Source organism: Lathyrus oleraceus, chromosome 3 (assembly GCF_024323335.1).
Source record: "Lathyrus oleraceus cultivar Zhongwan6 chromosome 3, CAAS_Psat_ZW6_1.0, whole genome shotgun sequence".
Lineage (NCBI taxonomy): Eukaryota > Viridiplantae > Streptophyta > Magnoliopsida > Fabales > Fabaceae > Lathyrus > Lathyrus oleraceus.
The window spans coordinates 506,816,943-506,836,976 of record NC_066581.1 but is presented as its reverse complement, the minus strand read 5'-3'; the positions used below and the strand labels follow the sequence as shown (position 1 = coordinate 506,836,976).

General features: G+C 30.7%; 6 pseudogenes; all 6 read left to right on the top strand.

The window, feature by feature from the left end:
* The first annotated feature begins 1,695 nt into the window (after positions 1 to 1,695).
* On the top strand, positions 1,696 to 1,814 carry LOC127132814 (uncharacterized; annotated as a pseudogene).
* Positions 1,815 to 3,586: 1,772 nt separating this feature from the next.
* Positions 3,587 to 3,705, top strand: LOC127132849 (uncharacterized; annotated as a pseudogene).
* A 438-nt stretch (positions 3,706 to 4,143) lies between these two features.
* On the top strand, positions 4,144 to 4,262 carry LOC127132831 (uncharacterized; annotated as a pseudogene).
* A 976-nt stretch (positions 4,263 to 5,238) lies between these two features.
* On the top strand, positions 5,239 to 5,357 carry LOC127132828 (uncharacterized; annotated as a pseudogene).
* A 162-nt stretch (positions 5,358 to 5,519) lies between these two features.
* Positions 5,520 to 5,638, top strand: LOC127132848 (uncharacterized; annotated as a pseudogene).
* Positions 5,639 to 6,356: 718 nt separating this feature from the next.
* LOC127132824 (uncharacterized) lies at positions 6,357 to 6,475 on the top strand (annotated as a pseudogene).
* The last annotated feature ends 13,559 nt before the right edge of the window (positions 6,476 to 20,034 follow it).

The following is a 20,034-nucleotide window of genomic DNA, read 5'->3' as shown; positions in this document are numbered from 1 at the left end:
CGATAGACATTGTGATTTATTTTTCACATCTTTCGTTCACATGAATATAATTATTTTTAATTAATAAAAACTATTCCTATGGCCGTTGCAAAAAAAACACCTTAAATGTGACTATTTCTAATCAAGGAATATTATCAAAAATAACTTCACATTACCAAAAATAATAAAACCTAAAAACTAAAAATGAAATATTGGTTCCCATAATTTCTTAATAATTCTTGATTCTCTTTAATTTCATACGTTGAAAATGAACTACTTTTGTCAAGGCGTGAATCTCTTTAATTTCAAATTAGTAACAAACTTGTGCGAATGCACGAACCGGAATCTCTTTAATTTCAAATTAGTAACAAACTTGTGCGTATGCACGGACCAGAATGTTAGAAGGGTATAGTTTATGGAATGTTAATTGTTATTCATATTAAATAAAAATAGATTTATTGTTGAATACATATCTGATTAAATGAAACTTGATTAAAAGAAATTTTGAAAATTAGAAATAAGTAATATGAAAATTAAAATAGAAGTATAAAATAGATTGAGTTATTAAAAAAATAGATTGAGTTATTAAAAAATATAAACTCTTGAAAATGTAGTAAATTATGTAACTTTTGATAAAAATAAATTATGAATGAGGTGAGTTTGTTTTTTGTAATTGAAATATGGGTTATAAAATATAAAATATAAACTAGAATGTACATAATTATAATATGGATATTAAAATATGAAGAAATTAAATGTACATAATTAAATAAGTGAAAGAAATATTTTGGCATTAGTTATATTTATTTTGTCGTTAATACGTGAAAGAATTCAAATATATACAATTAGAACACATTGCATATCATGTGTGATCATAATAGCAGTAGTGCATATGATCTCTTTAGAACACCGCAGTTAAGCATGCTTGGGAGAGTAGTACTAGGATGAGTGACCTCCTAAGAAACTCCATTTGTTACACCTCTTTTTTTTGGCTAAATTTTTTAAATACTTGTTTTCATTTTTTTAATCAGAGTAAAGAGTGCTTGGACGAGAGTAGTACTAGGATGAATGACCTCTTGGAAAGTCCTTATCTTACCCCTCTTTCTTTTGGCTATTTTTTGAAGACTTGTTTTCTTTTTTTTTTTATAATTGGAGTAAAAGAATCGGACGAAGTATGAGAAAATAAATATTTCGGCGTTAGTTATATTTATTTTTCCGTTAATAAGTGAAAGAAATCAAATATATATGGAAAGTCCTTATCTTACACCTTTTTCTTTTGGCTATTTTTTGAAGACTTGTTTTTTTTTTTTTATAATTGGAGTAAAAGAATCGGACGAAGTATGAGAAAATAAATATTTCGGCATTAGTTATATTTATTTTTCCGTTAATAAGTGAAAGAAATCAAACATATACAATTAGAGCGCATTCAATATCAGGAGTGATCTTACCAACACTAATGCATCATATCTCAACATAACTCCGCAGTTAAGCGTGATTAGACGAGAGTAGTACTAGGATGAGTGACATCCTGTGAAGTCCTCGTGTTGTACCACTTTTTGCTATTTTTTAACTACTGGTTAACATTTATTTTAATCGGAGTAAAGAATCAGACAAAGTAGGAGAAAATAAATATTTCGGCGTTAGTTATATTTATTTTGCTATTAAAAAGTGAAGGAAATCAAATCAAATATACACGATTAAAGAGAATTGGATATGAGATGTGATCATATCAACACTAATACACCGGATCCCATCAGAACTCCGCAGGTAAACGTGCTTGCACGGAATTAGTACTAGAATGGATGACCTCATAGGAAGTCCTTGTGTGACACCTCTTTCTTTTGGCTATGTTGTAAATACTTGTTTTCTTTTTTTAATCAGAGTAAAAGTATAAGACAAAGTAGGAGAAAATAAATATTTCAGCATTTATTATATTTATTTTTCCGTTAATAAGTGAAATAAATTAAATATATACAATTAGAACGCATTCGGTATCAGGTGCGATCATACCATATCGAATGCATCGAATCTCAACATAACTCCGTAGTTAAACAAGATTGGGCGATAGTAGTACTAGCATGGGTGACATCTTGAGAAGTCCTTGTGTTGCACCAGTTTTTTCTATTTTTTACATACTTGTTATCATTTTTTTAATCGAGGTAACGAATGAGACAAAGTATGAGAAAATAAATACATCTGAGTTAGTTATGTTTATTTTGCTGTTAAAAAGTGAAATAAATCAAATCAATAATATACAATTATAGCGTATTGGATATCAGGTGCGATCATACAAACGCTAATGTAATGGATCCCATAAGAACAACGCAATTAAGCGTGGTTGCGCGCGAGTAGTACTATGATGAGTGACCTCCTCGGAAGTCCTTGTGTTACACCTCTTTCTTTTGACTATTTTTTAAATATTTGTATTCTTTTTATAATCGGAGTAAAAGAATCGGATAAAGTAGAAGAAAATAAATATTTTGGCGTTAGTTATATACAATTAGAGCGCATTTCATATCAGGTACGATCATACCAGCACTAATGCACCTAATCTCATCAAAGTATCACATTTAAGCGTGCTTGGACGAGAGTAGTACTAGGATGGATGACCTCCTGGAAAGTCCTTATGTTCCACCTCTTTGTTTTATATTTCAAATACTTATTTTTATTTTTTAAAATCAGAGTAAAAGAATCAGACAAAGTATGAGAAAATAAATATTCCAGCATTAGTTATATTTAGTTTTCCGTTAATAAGTGAACAAAATGAAATATATACAATTAGAGCGCATTGGGTATCAGGTGCGATCATAGCAACACTAATGTACCGAACCTCAATAGATCTTCGTTGTTAAGCGTGATTGGGCGAGAGTACTACTAGAATGAGTGACATCCTGGGAAGTCCTTGTGTTGCACGCCTTTTTGCTATTTTTGAAATACTTATTATCATTTTTTTAATTAGAGTAAAGAATTGGACAAAGTAGGGGAAAATAAATATTTCGGCATTAGTTATATATATTTTATTGTTAATAAGTGAAAGAAATCAAATCAAATATATACAATTAGAGCGCATTGTATATCAAGTGCGATCATTTCAGCACTAATGCACCGGATGCCACGACATTAGTACTAGGATGGGTGACTTCCTATGAAGTCCCTGAGTTACACTTCTTTCTTTTGTCTATTTTTCAAATACTTGCTTTCTTTGTTTTAATCGGAGTAAAAAATAGGACAAAGTAGGAGAAAATAAATATTCCGGCGTTAGTTATATTTATTTTTCAATTATTAAGTGAAATAAATCAAATATATACAATTAGAGCGCATTAAATATAAGGTGCGATCATACCAGCACTAATGCACCAGTTCTCAATATAACTTCATAGTTATGCGTGATTTGGCGAGAGTAGTACTAGAATGGATGAACTTCTGGGAAGTCCTTCTGTTAAACCTCTTTCTTTTGGCTATTTCTTAAAAAATTGTTTTCTTTTTCTAATCCTAGTAAAAGAATTAGACAAAGTAGGAGAAAAAATATTTCGGCGTTAGTCATATTTATTTTACCTTTAATAAGTGAAAGAAATCAAATATATATAAATAGAGCGCATTGCATATCAGGTGCGATCTTACCAGCACTAATGCACCTGATTCCATCAGAATATTACATTTAAGCATGCTTGGACGAGAGTAGTACTAAGATGGGTGACCTCCTGGGAAGTCCTTATGTTCCACCTCTTTGTGATATTTTCTAAATATTTGTTTTAATTTTTTTAATCGGAGTAAAAAAATCAGACAAAGTATGAGAAAATAAATATTTCAATGTTAGTTATATTTATTTTGTCGTTAATAAGTGAAAGAACTCAAATATATACAATTAGAGCGCATTGGATATCAGGTGCGATCATAACAACATTAATGCATCGAATCTTAGCATGACTCTGCAGTTAAGCATGATTGGACGAGAGTTCTACTAGAATGAGTGATATCCTAAGAAGCCTTTAAGTTTCACGTCTTTTTTCTATTTTTTAAATACTTGTTATCATTTTTTAATCGAAGTAAAGAATCGGATAAAGTAAGAGAAAATAAATATGTTGGCGTTAGTTATATCTATTTTGTTGTTAATAATTGAAATTAACCAAATCAAATATATACAATTAGAACGCATTGGATATTAGGTGTGATCATACAAGTACTAATGCACCGGATCCCATCAGAACTTCAAAGTGAAGCGTGCTTGGACGAGAGTAGTACTAGAATGAATGAACTTCTGGGAAGTCCTTCTGTTAAACCTTTTTCTTTTGGCTATTTTTTAAATACTTATTGTCTTTTTTTTAATCCTAGTAAAAGAATCAAACAAAGTAGGAGAACAAATATTTCGGCGTTAGTTATATTTATTTTGCCTTTAATAAGGGAAACGAAATGAAATATATATAATTAGAGCGTATTGCATATCAGGTGCGATCTTTCCAGCACTAATGCACCTGATTCCATAAGAATATCACATTTAAGCATGCTTGGACGAGAGTAGTACTAAGATGGGTGGTCTCTTGGGAAGTCCTTATGTTCTTCCTCTTTGTGATATTTTTTAAATACTTGTTTTTATTTTTTTAATCGGAGTAAAAGAATCGGACATAGTATGAGAAAATAAATAGTTCAGTGTTAGTTATATTTATTTTATCGTTAATAAGTGAAAGAACTCAAATATATACAATTATAGCGTATTGGACATCAGGTGCGATCATACCAGCACTAATGCACCGGATCTTAGCATAACTCTGCAATTAAGCGTGATTAGGCGAGAGTTCTACTAGAATGGGTGGCATCCTGAGAAGCCTTTATGTTGCACGTCTTTTTTCTATTTTTTAAATACTTGTTATCATTTTTTTAATCGGAGTAAAGAATCGAACAAAGTAAGAGAAAATAAATATTTTGGCGTTAGTTATATCTATTTTGTTGTTAATAAGTGAAGTTAATCAAATCAAATATATACAATTAGAACGCATTGGATATTAGGTGTGATCATACAAGTACTAATGCACCGAATACCTTCAGAACTTCACAGTGAAGCGTGCTTATGTGACCTCTTGGGAAGTCCTTGTGTTACACCTATTTTTGCTATTTTTTAAATACTTGTTTTAATTTGTTTATAATCAGAGTAAAAGAATTAGAAAAGTAGGAGAAAATAAATATTTCGGCGTAAGTTATATTTATTTTGACGTTATTAATTTAAAGAAATCAAATATATAGAATTAGAGCATATTGCATATCAGGTGCGATCATACCAGCACTATTGCATCTGCTCCCATCACAACTTCACAGTTAAGCGTGCTTGGGCGATAGTAGTACTTTGATGGGTGTCCTCCTTGGAAGTTCTTGTGTTGCACTTTGTTTAGCTATTTTTGAAATACTTGTTATAATTTTTTTAATTGGAGTAAAGGATTTGACAAAGTAGGAGAAAATAAATATTTCGGCATTAGTTATATTTATTATGCTGTTAATAAGTGAATGAAATCAACTCAAATATATACAATTAGAGCGCGTTAGATATCAGGTGCGTTCATATCAATCCTAATACACCGGATCCCATGAGAACTCCACAGTTACGTGTGCTTGCACAAGAGTACTACTAGGATAGGCGACCTCCTAGGAAGTCCTTGTGTTGCACATCTTTCTTTTGGCTATTTTTTAAATTATTGTTTTATTTTTTTAATCGGAGTTAAAGAATCGGACAAAGTAGGAGAAAATAAACATTTCGGCGTCAGTTATATTTATTTTGCCGTTAATAAGTGAAAGAAATCAAATATATACAATTAGTGTGCATTGCATATCAGGTGCAATCATACCAGCACTAATGCCCCTAACCTCATAAGAATATCACATTTAAGCGTGGTGGGACTAGAGTAGTACTAGGATAGCTGACATCCTGGGAAGTCCTTATGTTCCACCTCTTTGTCCAATTTTTTAAATACTTGTTTCCATTTTTTTAATCGGAGTAAAACAATCGGACCAAGTATGAGATAATAAATATTTCAGCGTTAGTTATATTTATTTTTCCGTTAATAAGTGAAAGAAATAAAATATATATAATTAGAGCGCATTGGATATCAGGTGCGATCATACTAGCACTAATGCACCAGATCTCAACAAAACTCCGCAGTTAAGCAAGATTTGGCGAGACTAGTACTAGGATGAGTGACTTCCTTAGAAGTCCCTGTGTTACACCTCTTTTTTCTATTTTTTGAATACTTGTTATCATTTTTTAATCGGAGTAAACAATCGAACAAAGTAGGAGAAAATAAATATTTTGGCATTAGTTATATTTATTTTGTTGTTAATAAGTGAAAGAAATCAAATCAAATATATACAGTTAGAGCATATTGGATATCAGGTGTGATTATATCAACACTAATGCACCGGATCCCATGAGAACTCTGCAGTTACGCATGCTTCTGCGAGAGTAGTACTAGGATGGGTGACCTCCTAGGAAGTCCTTATGTTACACTTCTTTCTTTTGTCTCTTTTTTAAATATTTGTTTTCTTTTTTTTAATCGGAGAAAAAAATAGATAAAGTTGGAAAAAATAAATATTAAGGCATTAGTTATATTTATTTTTCCGTTAATAAGTGAAAGAAATCAAATATATACAATTAGAGCACATTAAATATAAGGTGCGATCATACCAGCACTAATGCCCAAGATCTCAACATAACTCCACAGTTAAGCGTGATTGGACGAGAGTAGTACTAGAATGGGTGAATTTCTGGGAAGTCCTTCTATTAAACCTCTTTATTTTGGCTATTTTTTCAATACTTATTTTCTTTTTCTTAATCGAAGTAAAAGTATCAGACAAAGTAGGAGAAAAAAATATTTTGGCGTTAGTTATATTTATTATTCCTATAATAAGTGAAAAAAATCAAATATATGCTTGGACGAGAGTAATACTAGGATGGATGACCTCCTGGAAAGTCCTTATGTTCCACCTCTTTGAGATATTTTTTAAATACTTGTTTTCATTTTGTTTCATCGGAGTAAAAGAATCAGATAAAGCATGAGAAAATTTATTTGAAATCAAATTAAATATATACTGTTATAGCACATTTGATCCCATGTGAATTCTGCAGTTACGCGTGCTTGCACGAGAGTAGTATTAGGATGAGTGACCTCATAGGAAGTTCTTATGTTACACTTCTTTCTTTTGGATTTTTTTTAAATACTTGTTTTATCTTTTTATAATCGGAGTAAAAGAATCGGACAAAGTATGAGAGAAAAAAATTCAGCGTTACTTACATTTATTTTTCCGTTAATAAGTGAAAGAAATCAATTATATATAACTAGATCGCATTGAATATAAGGTGAGATCATACCAGCCCTAATGCAATAAATCTGAACATAACTCCACAGTTAAGGGTGATTGGGCGAGAGTGATACTAGAATGGGTGAATTTCTGGGAAGTTCTTATGTTAAAAAAAAGAAAGATATCCATTTTGCCTTGGAATTGAGCAAATGTTTCTTTGACAACAATGTTGTCATACTCGATATTATTAGATTTAATTATTAGATTTAATTCATATTTAAGTTTGTTAGATATTAGATTTAAATATTAGATTTGATTCATATTTAAGTTTGTTAGATATTAGATTTAAATATTAGATTTGATTCATATTTAAGTTTGTTAGAGGCTTATAAATAGGGTGTCAATCATTGTAACTTTTAATCATGTTTTGTAGCCGTCATTCTTAATAGAATATTCATCTTTTATTCTACCTTTGCACCAACAATTGGTATCTAGAGCTCCGGTTCGGATTCATTGGGAAACACGGGAAACACGAGTGAACGTGAGGTCTTGTGTGTTTGGTTTTGATTCTTAGATTCGTGTTGAATCTTGAACAAAATCTGATCAGAATTTTAATTCTGTGGGTTGGGAAACACTGTGTGAGAAATCTGAGTGTACTGTGCAAGGTAGAAAGATGAACAGAAACGGCAACATGAACACCAAACTTCCAGTATTTGACGGTAAAAACTGGAATCGTTGGATGATCCAAATGCGTGTACTGTTCGGTGCTCAAGATGTTCTAGATCTTGTCACTGATGGTTATGTTCCGGTAGCAGCAGATGCGACGGATGAACAGAAAAACGCGCAGAAGGAAGTAAGGAAGAAGGATCAGAAAGCATTGTTCTTCATTCATCAATGTGTTGATGTAAATGTGTTTGAGAAGATTGCAGATTCAACGACAGCAAAGGCTGCGTGGGACACACTGGTTAGATGTTATGGTGGTGACGCATCAGTGAAGAAGGTGAAGCTTCAGTCCTTGAGAAAGCAATATGAGAATCTCAACATGAAGAATAATGAGAAAGTTTCTGAATACATCTCCAGAGTGATTCTGATCACTAATGAGATGAAAGCGTGTGGAGAAACTCTTTCTGAAGAAACAATCATGGAGAAGGTATTGAGATCCCTTACCTGTCAATTTGATTACATTGTGGTAGCAATAGAACATTCCAAAGATCTGAGCACCATGAGAATTGAAGAGCTGCAGAGCAGTCTAGAAGCGCAAGAGTTGCGTTTGACTGAGAGAACTTCTGAAAGGGAAGTAGAGCAGCAGGCTCTGAAAGCAACTTCTGATAGGAGGTATCAGAAGCAGTCAGAAGCCAGGAGAAGATCTGATGGTGGTCAGAAGTCAGAAAGCTCAACCTCTGATAGACAAAAGAATGCTCAGAAGGGAAAAGAGAAGTATGACAAGAAGAAGATCCAATGTTACTGTTGTAAGAAGTTTGGTCACTTTGCTAGAGACTATTGGTCAAACAAGGAGAGAAAATCAGAAGAAGCAAATATAGTCAGAAGTTCTGATGACGAATCTGTGCTATTGATGGCCTCTGAATCTGATGATATGGATCTGATAGACTGGTGGTATATGGACACTGGCTGTTCAAATCATCTTACTGGAAACAAGAAATGGCTGGTTGACTTTGACTCTGAAAAGAGGACAAAGATCAGATGTGTTGATGACAAATATCTTAATGCAGAAGGTATGGGAAATGTCAGAGTGACTCTGAACAATGGGAAAACAGCATTGATTCAGAACGTGTGGTATGTACCTGGCATCAGAAGCAATCTGATGAGTGTGGGACAATTAATTGAGAAAGGTTTCTCAGTTACCATGAAGGACAATCTTCTGAAGCTGTACGACTGTAATCAGAAGTTGATTATGGAGTCAGAACAGGGAAGGAATAGAACATTCAAGGTGAATGTCAGAACTGCAGACTCAGAATGTCTTAGTGCAACAAGTGCTGAGAAGGAGAGTGAGCTATGGCACAGAAGATTTGGTCATTTGAATTTCAGAAGCTTAAAACATCTGAATTCAAAGAAGTTGGTACATGGAATTCCTGCAATTAAGAAGCCTGAAAAGTCATGCAAAGTTTGTATGGAAGGAAAACAACCACGATTGCCATTTGCGTCAGAAACTGATCCAAGAGCAAAACATGCCTTGGGAGTTGTACATTCTGATGTGTGTGGTCCATTTCCAGTAGCATCGATGGGAGGGAATAAATACTTTGTGTTATTTGTTGATGAATTCACAAGAATGACATGGGTATCCCTTATTAAGTTCAAACACGAGGTGTTTGATGAATTCAAGAAGTTCAGAATGAAGGCTGAGAATCAGAGTGGTCAAAAGCTGAAGATTCTTAGAACTGACGGTGGAGGTGAGTATAACTCCAAAGAGTTCCAGAAGTTCTGTGAGGAGAATGGAATTGAGCATGAGGTTACTGCTCCTTATACCCCTCAACACAATGGTCTTGCTGAAAGAAGAAACCGAACTTTGCTTGATATGGTGAGAAGCATGCTAAAGGAGAAGAAGCTTCCTCAGAAGCTCTGGGGAGAAGCTGTTGCCACCGCAACGTATGTACTCAACCGATGTCCTACGAAGAAGTTGAAGGAAATAGTTCCAATACAGAAGTGGACTGGAGATAAGCAAAGTGTTAGTCATCTGAAGGTGTTTGGTTCTGTTTGCTATAAACATGTTCCAGAAGCCAGAAGACAGAAGCTGGATGATAGAAGCAAAGTGATGATTCTGATAGGGTACCACAGTACAGGTGCATACAAGCTCTATTGTCCAGAAACCAATAAAATTGAATTCAGCAGAGATGTGATTGTGAAGGAATCAGAAGTTTGGAATTGGGATAAGTCTCAATCTGACTCTGATGTTAGAACCTCTGAAGAAAGGTCAGAGTTCAGAATTTCTGAGGCTGGAGTAAACTCTGATATTGATTCTGATTCTGATAGTGATTCTGACTCTGGAGAAGACTCAGAAGATGAAGATGACTCTGATGATCCAGACTCTGATGACCCAGACTCTGATGGTAATCCAGATTCTGGTGGCAATTCAGACTCTGGAAATATGCCAGACCCTGAAGATGGTCAAAGCTCTGGAGGAAGTCAACCATCTGAAGCTAGAAACTCTGAAGCTCAAGACTCTGAACAAGTTCAGAGACCACAAAGAATCAGAAACATCCCCAGAAGATATGCAGAATTTGACATGCTGAAAGACACTGAAGTAGACTCTGAAGGAGAAGTTATTCAGTGTGCCATGTTAGTAGACTCTGAACCCATAAGTACAGAAGAGGCTCTTAAGCAGAAGCTCTGGCTGAAGGCCATGAAAGAAGAACTTGATGCTATAGAGAGAAACAAGACTGGAAGTTCTGAACAAGAGATAGCCAAGTTCAAGAAAGTTCTGATGAATGAATTCGAAATGACTGATCTAGGCAAAATGACATACTTTCTAGGGATGGAGTTCAGATACTCTGAGAAAGGTATTATTTTGCATCAGCTCAAGTATGAATTAGAACTTCTGAAGAGATTTGATCTGAAGAATTGTAAGATTGCTGTTACTGCATGCCAAGCTGTGTGGATTCTGAATTTATTGCAGGATCTGAAGATTAAAGTAAACAAACCTCTGAAGCTGATGATTGACAACAAGTCTGCAAACAATCTTGCCAGAAACCCAGTGTTGCATGGGAGAAGCAAGCACATTGAGACCAAGTATCATTTTCTGAGACATCAAGTTCAGAGGGGAGTGTTAGAAGTTGTACACTGCAGCACTCAGAAGCAGTTGGCAGATGTTCTGACGAAAGCTATCAAGACTGATCAATTTCTCAGATTAAGGGATGGAATTGGTGTTACAAGTTTTGGAATATGAATTAAGGGATGGTATTAGATTTAATTATTAGATTTAATTCATATTTAAGTTTGTTAGATATTAGATTTAAATATTAGATTTGATTCATATTTAAGTTTGTTAGATATTAGATTTAAATATTAGATTTGATTCATATTTAAGTTTGTTAGATATTAGATTTAAATATTAGATTTGATTCATATTTAAGTTTGTTAGATATTAGATTTAAATATTAGATTTGATTCATATTTAAGTTTGTTAGAGGCTTATAAATAGGGTGTCAATCATTGTAACTTTTAATCATGTTTTGTAGCCGTCATTCTTAATAGAATATTCATCTTTTATTCTACCTTTGCACCAACAGATATCAACCCTGATTCTTGTCTTGTTAGCTCGGGTATTGTATCGATGGCGAGTTGTCGTTATTTCCGCCAAAGAAAGGTGACAATGTAAGCATTTTGTATTCTGTACAGGTTATGAATGCATGTATGAATGAGATGCATGAAAGAGAAAAAAAAATTCATACTTATAGGGAATTCCAAGACTTTAGGATGTTCAAAAAAAAACTAAGAGGACACATGGGAAAATTGATTTTGTTATTATGCCATGAAAGGCAACATCACATATCCAAAATCTGTCACTTCTAAATAATCTGCCCAACTTTTCTATAATGTTGATCAACCTGTCGGCGGCGATTCTCAACATTAACCGAAACAATCTTTCATCCACTTTTATACTTTAATGTGGTAAACCTCTTATAAACTACGACCAATTTTCATTATTTTAATAACATAATCTTGTATTGATTTATAATAGATTAATTAATAGCGCATTGTGTACTAATAACATACAAATATAATATTTCAAAGTTTATTTTGAAAAACAAAACATACTACAAATGGGCAAATCCGAATGACACAAATTAAATTAAAAACTATTTTTTTTTATTGAAATATATAGAAATACATTATAAGACTTCAGAAATTCTGAATTTATTTATCCTTAATGATAAACTTGATAATTCGTGTATGATAAAATTAAAGAGACAAAATCTTCTTTTCTTTCACAGGTGGTGGACAAGCAGCCGAACATGTGCAATATTTGATAATAATTGTTGGATTATACTGACAAACACAACTTATAGGTTTGATCCCATATTTTTTTGCAACTTCTGTAGGGCAGATTGAAATATCCTTGCTACAGTCATATGTCAATTCCACTCCAAATTGACACGACTTTTGTCCTATCAAATTATAGACAATCAAATTCGATTAACAATATTCAATAAAGAACGTAATTAAATATAACTTTGGAAATATGAGCAATGAAAAGAAATTAAATCTACCATAGCTCTGGTTAAAGAGAATAAACAAAGCCACTAGGAGAATGATTCCTCTCATCATAATGGTTTTCTTCAACTCAATATTCTAAACAGAAATTCTTAAAATCTATATAGACAAAATGGTTATTTATATACAGACGACAAGGAATCAAATTACACCAACACATTATAATAATAATTACGACCGATTCATTTATTTATATATATAATGACGACTTATTTTTTCACATGATTCTTATTAAAAATATTATCCTTCTAGTTTTGGTAATAAATAAAAACTTGATTGTTTTTAATATTTCTTAAAAGAAAATATTATGACTCTTAAATATTTCTAAAAATTGCAACTTAGTATTGTTGGGATTAATTTTAAATAAGATGGTGTTACAAAAAATTTATATCATTCTAAAAAATCATAAAGTAAATATTTCGTCGTTAATTTTACCTTAAATATGATTACTTTAAGGATTTTTGACCACAGAGTCCCGTTTTTGAAATAATATTTCTAATATAATCTGTTTTGAAAATAATTTTTCAGAATATCCGTTTTTATTTCTATGACTCGTCAATTCAAATGACGAGTTATTGAAGCACAAAATATTGTTGTATTGAATGGCATGAACTTGGCCAATGGATGGTCGAGTGAATGAACTGTTAAATTTTTTTATTTTTAAAATTAATTTAATAAATTAATTTTTTCTTTTAAATACAATATTATGCCACATTATTACCATTAATTATAAATACAATTATTACAATTAGTTATAATTATTAAAACAATTTTTAATTTAATGAGACATAATATTATAACAATTTTTACAATTATTTTGTTTCTGGAATAAATAATAATAATTGTATTTAAAAACAAAATTAATTCAATTAAAAGCAATTGTTTTACAATTAATTCATTTTAAATTAATTTTAAAATAATTGTTATTATAATTCATTTTATTTTAATTTAATTTTAAATTAAATTCCATATATAGATATCTATCGTGCTACAAATATAGGAATCTTTATGTTACAATTATTATTTAATTATTACAATTAAAATGGGGTATAATTTAATTCATTTAAAAACAATTATTTCAAAAATGGGGCAATATAGTAAAAATTCCATATTATAATTTAATTATATTATTAGGGTTATTATTTTATAATTTTATAATTATTTTTATTTTTAAATAATAAAAATATAAATATTAATAAAATAATAATTATGAAACAATTCCATATTAAGTAATAATAATTAATATTTTTGTAAATTAAAAAATTATTTTAATAATAAAATTATAAATATTATAATGAGGCATATGTTTAATTATAATAAGTAATAATAATTATATTGAAAAACAAAATTAATTCATTTTAAAACAATGATTATAATATTAATAAAATTATTATTACTTATTACAATTAAACATATGACTCATTATAATATTTAGAGTTTTATTATTAAAACAATTTTTTAATTTACAAAAATATTATTATTCTAAAAAATAATTTTTATTATTTAAATATAAAAATAATTAAAAAACTATTTAATAATAATCATAATAATATAATTAAATTATAATATGGAATTTTTACTACCGTCCCCATTTTTAAAATAATTGTTTTTAAATTATACCCCATTTTAATTGTAATAATTAAATAATAATTGTAACATAAACATTCCTGTATTTGTAGCACAATAAATATCTACATAAGGAATTTAATTTAAAATTAAATTAAAATAAAATGAATTATAATAACAATTATTTTAAAATTAATTTAAAATGAATTAATTGTAAAACATTTGCTTTTAATTGAATTAATTTTGTTTTTAAATATAATTATTATTTTTTATTGTAGAAACAAAATAATTGTAAAATTGTTGTAATATTATGCCTCATTAAATTAAAAAATTATTTTAATAATTGTAATTAATTGTAATAATTGTATTTATAATTAATTGCAATAATGAGGCATAATATTGTATTTAAAAATAAATTTAATTTATTAGATTTTATTAAATTAATTTAAAAAATAAAAAAATTAAACACTTATTCACTCGGCCATCCCTTGGCCGAGTTCATGCATGGAAAAAATTCAGGTCAGTACTTGTCCAATCAATGGGCGAGTCAATACAACAATATTTTCTGTTTCAACAACTCTTTCTTTGAATGGACGAGTCACAAAAATAAAATGGAATATTCTGAAAAATTATTTTTAAAATCGATTATATTGGGAATATTATTTCAAAAAAGGACTCTGTGGTAAAAAAAAGTCAGCTCTGGTTAAACAAAATAAACAAAGCCACCAGGAGAATGATTCCTCTCATCATAATGGTTTTCTTCAACTGAATATTTCAACTGAATATTTTAAACAGAAATTCTTAAAATGACGACTTATTTTTTCACATGATTCTTATTAAAAATATTATCCTTCTAGTTTTGGTAATAAATAAAAACATGATTGTTTTTAATATTTCTTAAAAGAAAATATTATGATTCTTAAATATTTCTAAAAATTGCGTCTTAGCATTGTTGGGATTAATTTTAAATAAGATGTTATGACAAAAAATATATATCATCCTAAAAAAATAATAAAGTAAATATTTCCTCATTAATTTTACCTTAAATATGATTACTTTAAATACAAATCATAAAAACCCTAAAAAATAAGTTTTGTTCTTGGTTACATATTTGAGTCTTTTTTTAATTCACAACTAATATATTCGCTTCGGACAAAAATTATTCACCTATATTTTCACATTTCATCTCCACAAATATTTATTAAAAAACTCAATATTTGCGATAGACATTGTGATTTATTTTTCACATCTTTCGTTCACATGAATATAATTATTTTTAATTAATAGAACTATTCCTATGGCCGTTGCAAAAAAAACACCTTAAATTCTTAAAAATAATTTTCACAATAATTTAAAATTAAATGTGACTATTTCTAATCAAGGAATATTATCAAAAATAATTTCACATTAACAAAAATAATAAAACCTAAAAACTAAAAATGAAATATTGGTTCCATAATTTCTTAATAATTCTTGATTCTCTTTAATTTCATACGTTGAAAATGAACTACTTTTGTCAAGGCGTGAATCTCTTTAATTTCAAATTAGTAACAATCTTGTGCGAATGCATGAACCAGAATCTCTTTAATTTCAAATTAGTAAGAAACTTGCGCGTATGCACGAACCCGAATGTCAGAAGGGGATATTTTATGGAATGTTAATTGTTATTCATATTAAATAAAATTAGATTTATTGTTGAATACATAACTGATTAAATGAAACTTGATTAAAAGAAATTTTGAAAATTAGAAATAAGTAATATGAAAATTAAAATAGAAGTATAAAATAGATTGAGTTATTAAAAAAATAGATTGAGTTATTAAAAAATATAAACTCTTGAAAATGTAGTAAATTATGTAACTTCTACTTTTAATATATAAAAGTTAATCATCACCATAATTACTTAATTACCCTAATTACAATCCATAATACAGCTACTTTCATGTTCCTATAAGTAATTTCGTACTAAACTCTATTTATACTACTAAAAAATATTACCGTTATTTTATTGTTGTTGCAATCTTATCATTCCAAAATGAAATCAATATTCTGAAATCAAATTAATTATTATTGTAGTTTTTTTGCCAAATATTATCGTTACTTGATTTTCTTTAAATGACAAAATAAATATTTAATTGTATAATTATATGTTATTAAATTATAACTTTAAAATTAAAAATAACTATTTAATATAGTTGATTAATATTAATTGAATAATTTAATATTATTGTTAATTTACCTTCCAATTAATTATTATTATTGTTATTATTATTATTGATATTTACTTATTACTAATTTTGTCATTTATTAATTATAGTATTTATAAATATTTCATGTCCTCGATGGTCAAATCAATACCCATCAAAATTATGAATTTCCCAAATGAAAAACTAATCTAATATAATATTTCATGTCCTTGATGGTCAATTCAACCTAATTCTATCTTTAATTAATTTTCATTTTATTTAATTATTATCCTATTAGTTTTAGGTTGGAAGTTTAATAACATCATTATAATTAATGACCAATATCATAATATACACATTTTAAAGAAAAATGGCCCATAATTAATGATTTTAAATAATTTATTTGGAAATTATAATTATCATTTAAAATTATTTATTTAACTTCTTAATATTAGGGGATCAATTCTAATTAATTCATACTAAAATAATTATACTAATTGTATTTAATTATTGATTTTATTTTATTATTTTTATATGCTTTTCTATTATTCAACATTCCAACACAATTGTGGTAAACGCAAACAAATCTAAATTATAATTATTATACTTAAAATTAGAACAATTTTTTTAATACAAAATATTAACTCATTATTATTGATTGTACTTACATTTTTATTTAATTTTTATTCTTATTTTTGCCTACTAATATTTTTATTTATTCATAAAAATTCATTAAAATTTTAAAGTTTAAACAAATCAAGATTTCTTCTTATGTTTCTCTAATTTCTTTTTCAATTAATATTTCTTAATACTAGGATGGTCAATTCTAATTAATGCATACTAAAATAATTATACTAATTGTATTTGATTCTTAATTTTATTTTATTATTTTTGTATAACCTTCATATCATTCAACATTCAGACACGATTGCGGTAAAATTCATTAAATATATAACTATCAAATTAATGCTATATTTAAACTTAATTTTTTTAATCCACGCTAGTACTATTTTATACCATTATGATATAAAATTATTTATTTATACTATTTTATATATATTTATAATCTTAAAGTATCTTATTTAATAATAATTATTATTGATATTTACTTATTACTAATTTTGTCATTTATTTACTTATAGTATTTATAAATATTTCATGTCCAACATATTGGTAGTAAAGTTGTTTCTGAAATTTTTTTCCTTTTTTGCTCTGATAGGGTTTAACAACCATGGGCAAACGTGGCGTTAGCCGGCCAAGGCGTGCGGTGGTGGCGCGACGGAAAGGGGAGGAGCGAACAATAGTCACTCAAGCGATTATGGAACAGCAAGTAGGGGATTATGAAAGGCAAGACACAGTGGAATCACAAGAACCCCAAGCAGGCGAACATGAAGGGCAAGACGCCACTCGTAAGGAAAAGGAGATACCGGACATGGGACCTTCTATGGCGATGAAGAGCGAAATTGAAATGCCAGGGGTTGAGGAGCCAGAGACTATGAAACTAAGGAAACCCTGGGTAGATGTCATAAGAGGCAATAGAAGAATCAATAGAGAGGTGAACATGGAGTATACCCCACCCACGATTGTCGATGGCGAAGTGGAAGTAAAAATTGAAGAATCTGATGTCGAAGAAGAGCTCGAGTTTTGGGCGAATTCAATTATATTGTTTGCTCTAGGAGAGTCTCTGTCAATGAATGCAGTCAAGAAATTCATGGAGAAGAATTGGAACTCAGTTTCGCTACCAGAGCTGTATTACAACGAGGAAGGATATTTTATTGTGCGATTCAGGAACCAAGAGGATAGAGAGCATGTGCTAGCTTAGGGCCCGTATTTCATCTATGGGAAGCCATTATACTTAAGACAATGGAGCTCAGATTTTGAGATGAAAGAGGATATATTGCGGGTTATGCCGTTGTGGGTCACATTTCCCCAATTGCCCCTTCACCTGTGGGGAGAGAAATGCTTGGCTAAGATAGCAAGCTCCATTGGAAAACCAATTACAATGGATGAATGTACTACAAAGAAGCTAAGGGTTTCATATGCCCGAATGTTGGTGGAGGTAGATGTTACACAAAAACTTTGAAACAGCATCAACATCAGGGATCATAACAACAAGCTTGTCCAACAATGTATTGAGTATGAATGGGTACCCAAATATTGCCATAAATGCCTGAAAATAGGGCATGACTGTGCACTGAAGAAGCCAATGAATCACCAAGTCAAGAAGATATGGCAACCAGTTGGGAATATACAGAAGTCAGAGCATCCACAAGGGGACCAAACTCAAAGTGGAGAGGTTCAGCCAGTCACAATGGTAGCAGAGAAACCAGTAGATGAAGAGGGTACTAGCACAGACTGGACTAAGGTGGCAGAAAAGGACAGAGGTAAAAGAGTAATGAATTATTCACCAAAGAGTTCAGCCATGGAAAATCAAAACACTTTCACACCCCTAAGGAATGGAGAAGGTCCTGTAGGGGATGAGAGAAGGCTACGATGCTAGTGACTTGGAATGTGAGAGGAATAAATAAAGGAGCTAGACACAGGGAGGTATTTTCTTACATTGCTTCTTTTAAGTCTCCTATTGTTGGCTTGTTAGAGACTAGAGTTAAAGAAGATAAGGCTGCTGGAATAAGAAGACATTATGAAAATAAGTGGTGTTTTGAAGACAACTATGACAAACACTACAATGGTAGGATCTGGCTTCTGTGGAATAAAGCTGAAGTGATAATCAGGATGATTCAAGTTCATGAACAATTTCTGCACTTTGAGGTTTATGGAATAGATAACTCCTTTCGTTATGTTGCTACAATGATTTATGCCTTCAATCAAGTGGAACATAGGAAAACATTGTGGAGCAAGTTGGAAAGTCTGGGAAGCAATATGGATAGGCCCTGGGTGGTCATTGGGGACTTTAATAATGTCTTGAAGGAGGAGGACAGAATTGGTGGACAACCAGTTAATTATGCAGAATACAGAGATTTAGATGAGATGATGCACAATGTTAGCTTGTTTGAAAATGTATCCAAAGGAAGCTACTTCACCTGGTCCAACAAACACACCCAAGGAATCATCCACTCTAGAATTGATAGAATGGTGTCGAACGTCCAGTGGTTGCAGAAGTATCCTGATGCTGTAGTGGAAAACTTGGCACCTAATATTTCTGATCATACCCCTGTCAAAGTTAGTGTTAGCCAACAACAGATAAGGAAGGGATCGATGTTTAAATTCCTGAATTGCAGTGTTAAAGAGCCTACCTATATGCAGATTGTGAAGAACAGTTGGCAAGAAGAGGTGATAGGCAATAATATGTACAGATTATGGAGGAAATTATTGAGATTGCAACCGATTCTGAAGAAGATGAATTCTCAATACTCAGACATTCAGGACCAAATCCAGAAAGCCAGACAATTGCTTCTAGACGAACAGAAGGGTATCCATAATAACTTGTTCAATGTGCAAAGTATTGAGAGAGTGAAGCAGTATACTGAGAACCTCATCCATTTGAACCAAACAGAGGAAAATATATTGAAGCAGAAAGCCAAGGTGAATTGGCTACAACTAGGAGATGGTAATAATGCTTTCTATCATGCATATGTGAGGGACAGAAACAAGCAAAAGGGGATGTATGCTATGGAGTCTGTAAACGGATGTAGCCTAAGCAAACCAGAAGATATAGAAGAAGAAGTTCTGCAATTCTATGCCAAATTGGTAGGTACTAAATCCCTGAACCTGAGATGTATCGATATTACCACAGTAAGGAACGGTAAAACTCTTGATAGAGAGAGTGCTT